Source organism: Gorilla gorilla, chromosome 18 (genome assembly GCF_029281585.2).
Source record: "Gorilla gorilla gorilla isolate KB3781 chromosome 18, NHGRI_mGorGor1-v2.1_pri, whole genome shotgun sequence".
Lineage (NCBI taxonomy): Eukaryota > Metazoa > Chordata > Mammalia > Primates > Hominidae > Gorilla > Gorilla gorilla.
The window spans coordinates 102,135,734-102,140,324 of record NC_073242.2 but is presented as its reverse complement, the minus strand read 5'-3'; the positions used below and the strand labels follow the sequence as shown (position 1 = coordinate 102,140,324).

Sequence of the window (4,591 nt, the reverse complement as noted above, 5' to 3'; positions counted from 1 at the left end):
CTACATAAATTAAGATCATGCAATTTTCTTTCTTTATTAATGTGGTATATAAAATGATTAAATTACCTATGTTGGTCCACCCTAACTTTTTTGGGATAAATCCCTCTAGGTCATAGTGCATAATCTTTTAAACAGGCTGCTGGATTTGGTTTGCTAGTATTTTGTTGAGGATTCCTGCATCTATATTCATAATGAATATAGTCCTATAGTTTTTTGTAATATCTTTGCCTGGCTTCAGTATCAGGGTAATGCTAGCCTCATGAGTTAGAAAGTGTTTCCCACCTTTTCAATTTTTTTGGAAGGATTTATGTTAACTCTTAAATATTTGGTAGAATTCATCAGTAAAGTCATGTGATCCTGGGCTTCTCTTTGTTGGGGGATTTTTTTTATTTTGATTCAATCTCTTGTTATAGGACTATTCAGTTTCTATTTCTTCTGCAATCAGTTTTGGTACTTTGCATCTTTCTAGGAATATGGCCATTTCAACTAGGTTATCCAATTTGTTAGCGTAATATTTGTTGGTATACAACTTTTCATAGTATTCTCTCACAATCCTTTTTCATTTCTGTAAAGTCAGTAGTAATGTCCCCATTTTCATTTGATTTTAATAATTTGAGTTTTTTCTTAGCCAATCTAGTTAAAGGTTTATCAATTTTATCTTTTCAAAGAACCAGGTTTTGCTTTGTTAATTTTTCTGTCTTTCTATTCTCCATCTCTCTGTTCTCATATTTATTATTTTCTCCCTTTTAGCTTTGAGTTCAGTTTGCTCCTTTTTTACTCATTCCTTAAGGTATATACTTAGGTTATTGGAGCTCTTTCTTCTTTTTAAACGGAGACATTTATAGCTATAAAATTTCCTCTTAGCACTGCTTTCCCCACATCCATAACTTCTGGCATATTGTGTTTTAGTTTTCTTTTGTCTCAAAGGATTTTCTAATTTCCCTTGTGATATTTTTCTTTTCATTTCTTTTCAAAGAGGGAAGCCCTTGTGATTTCTTCCTTGACCCATTTGTTATACAGCAGTTTGTTTTTTGAATGTCGCATAGTTGTGAATTTTCCAGTTTGCCTTCTATCAGCGATTTCATTTTTCTTTTCTTTTTTTTTGAGACACAGTCTCACTCTGTCGCCCAGGCTGGACTGCAGTGGTACAATCTCAGCTCACTGCAAGCTCCGCCTCCAGGGTTCATGCCATTCTCCTGCCTCAGCCTCTGGAGTAGCTGGGACTACAGGCGCCTGCCACCACACCCAGCTAATTTTATATATTTTTTTTTAGTAGAGACGGGGTTTCACTGTGTTGGCCAGGATGGTCTCGATCTCCTGACCTCGTGATCCACCCGCCTCAGCCTCCCAAAGTGCTGGGATTACAGGAGTGAGCCACCACGCCCGGCCTTCTTTCTTACTTTATTTGAGACAGAGTCTCACTCTGTTGTGGATAGAGTGTGAGATCTCAGCTCACTACAACCTTTGCCTCCTGGTTTCAAGTGATTCTTGTGCCTCAGCCCCCTGAGTAGCTGGGATTACAGGTGCCTGCCAAAAGACCTGGCTAATTTTTTAAAAATATTTTTCATAGAGATGGGGTTTCACCATGTTGGTCAGGCTAGTCTTGAACTCTTGACCTCAGATGATCCACCTGCCACGGCCTCCCAAAGTATTGGGATTACAGGCGTGAGCCATCGTGCCCAGCCCCTAATAAATTTTTAAGATTGAAATCATACAAATTATCTTCTCCAGGAACAATGAATTGCTTGAACCTGGGAGACGGCGGCCGCAACGAGCTGAGATTGCACCATTGCACTCCAGCCTGGGCAACAAGAGCAAAACTCTGTCTCAAAAAAATAAATAAATAAATAAAAACTTATTAGGACTTCCTTTGGGGCCTACCATATGGGATATATCCAGGAGAATGTTCCAAGGGCACCTGAAGAAAAATGTGTATTCTGCTGTTACAGGAAGTGAAGAAAAGTGATCTTTATGTCTCATAGGTCTACTTGGTTTATGTTGTTGTTCAAGGCCTCCATTTCCTCATTGATCTCCTGTGTGGTTGTTGTTTCAATCCATTATTGAAAGTGAGATATTGAAGTATCCAACTACCACTGTAGAACAATCTATTTCTTCCTTATATTTTATCAATATTTGCTTCATATATTTCAAAACTTTGCTATATATGTTTATAATATACTCTTGACAAATTCAACCTTTTATAAAGAAATAACATTCTTCGTTTCCTGTTAACTTTTTGGCTTAAAGTCTATTTTTCTGGCTGGGCATGGTGGCTCATGGCTATAATCCCAGCACTTTGGGAGGCCAAGCCAGGTAGATCACTTGAGCCCAGGAGTTTGATACCTGCCTGGCAACATGGTGAAATCCTGACTCTACAAATAATTTTTTTTTTAAATAACAAGGTGTGGTGGTGGCACATGCCTGTGGTTCAAACTACTCAGGAGGCTGAGGTAGGAGGATCATTTGAGCTTGGGAGGTTAAGGCTGCAGTGAGCTGTGACCACAGCACAGCACTCCAATCTGAGCGACAGAGCAAGACTCTATCTAAAAAAAAAAAAACAGTCTATTTGGCCAGGCACGGTGGCTCGCACCTGTAATCCCAGCAATTTGGGAGGCCGAGGAGGGCAGATCACCTCAGGTCAGAAGTTCAAGGCCAGCATGGCCAACATGGTGAAACCCCGTTTCTACTAAAAATACAAAAATTAGCTGGGTGTGGTGGCAGGTGCCTGTAATCCCAGCTACTTGGGAGGCTGAGGCAACAGAATCGCTTGAACCCAGGAGGCATGGGTTGCAGTGAGCCAAGATCATACCACTGCACTCCAGCCTGGGAGACAAGAGCGAGACTTCATCTCAAAAAAAAAAAAAAAAAAACATAAAAAACCCAGTCTACTTTTCTGACACTAATATAGCCACCTCAGCTTTCTTTTGATTACCACTTGCATAGACTATCTTTTCCTGTTCTTCTACTTTTAACTTCTTTGTTTCTTTGTATTGAAAGAGAGTCTCTTGTAGACAGTATATAGATGGATTGTGTTTTTCCAATTCTGACAATATTCGCCTTTAAATTGCAGAGTTGAATTCAACTACTTTCAGAATAATTACTGATAAGGACTCACTGCTATCATTTAGCTATTTGTTCTCTATATATCTTACATGTTTTTTTAACCTCAATTCCATCATCACTTAAAAATATATATATTTAGTTCATATTTTGTAGTGTACCATTTTGATGTGTGTGTATGTTATTTTCTTTGTGGTTACTGTGGGGATTACAATTAATATCTTAAAGTTATAATGACCTAGTTTGAATAATGTCAACTTTGTTTCAATTATATATATATACACACACACACACACACACACACACACACACTATTCCTATACACGTCCATCTCTATATTGTCACAGGTAACATATTTTTACATCATATACTATTAACACAAATCTAAAATTATTGTTTTATGCATTTATCCTTTAAATTACATAGTAAAATGAAACATCACAAACCAAAAATACAATAATGCTTTTATATTTACTTGTGTAGTTACCTTTACTAGTGTAGTTACCTTTACTAGTAGTTACTTTTACTAGTGTTATTTGTTCATATGGTTTTCATTTCAGCCTGAAAGACTCCCTTTACCATTTCTTGTAAAGCAAGTGTACTAGTAATAAATTCCCCCAGAGTCTTTTCATCTGAAAATATCGTAATTATTTCTCCATTTTTTTTAGGAGTGGAGGGTGCTTCCAGTGAAACTAGGAACCAGCTAGACAAATTCTAAAAGAGCTGTAATACTTTTCTCCACTCTTGAAGGACAGTTTTTCCAAATATAGAATTCTCAGTTATTTTCTTTTACTATTTTAAATATGCCATCCCACTTCCTTCTGGCCTCCATAGTTTTTGATGAGAAATCCACTGTTAATCTTATTGAGGATTCCTTGTACATGAAGAGTTAGCTCCTTTTGCTTTCTAGATTCTCTTGCTTTGTAGAATCTGAGTATAACATGTCTTACTGTGGATCTCTTTGACTTCATCCTGCTTAATGTTTAAGTTTTTGGATGAATATATTCATGTCTTTCATCAAATTTGGGAAATATTTGTTCTGTTTTTTTCTCTCTCATCCCTCCTGACACTTCCATGATGCATGTGCTGGTATGCTTGATGGTGTCCCACAAATCCCTAAGGTTCTGTTCCTTTTTTTTCATTCTTTTTCCCTTTTGCTCTTTAAATTGCATAATTTTAATAGCCTTATCTCATGTTTGGTAATTTTCTCTTTTGCCTACTCATATTTGCAGTTGAACTCCTCTGGTGAATTTCCATTTAATCTACTGTACTTTTATGTTCAGAATTTCTATTTGATTCCTTTTTTATAACTTTTATATTTTTATTGATATGCCCTATTTTGTTGTACATTTTTTATTTTTATTTATTTATTTTTTTAAGAGACAGGGTCTTACTCTTGTGACTCAGGCTGGAGTACAGTGTCAGTTCAGCCTCAAACTCCTGGGCTCAAGGGATCTTCCTGTCTCAGCTTCTCAAGTGGCTAGGACTACAGATATGTGCCACCAGACCTGGCTAATTTTTTTTTTTAAAT

The 4,591-nt window shown here is 36.9% G+C and overlaps 1 non-coding gene across 1 annotated transcript; it reads right to left on the bottom strand.

The window, feature by feature from the left end:
- Positions 1–3,733: 3,733 nt before the first annotated feature.
- Positions 3,734–3,794, bottom strand: LOC115931125 (U7 small nuclear RNA). Its single transcript, XR_004067679.1, has one exon. It is a non-coding gene; the product is annotated as a U7 small nuclear RNA (small nuclear RNA).
- Positions 3,795–4,591: the final 797 nt, after the last annotated feature.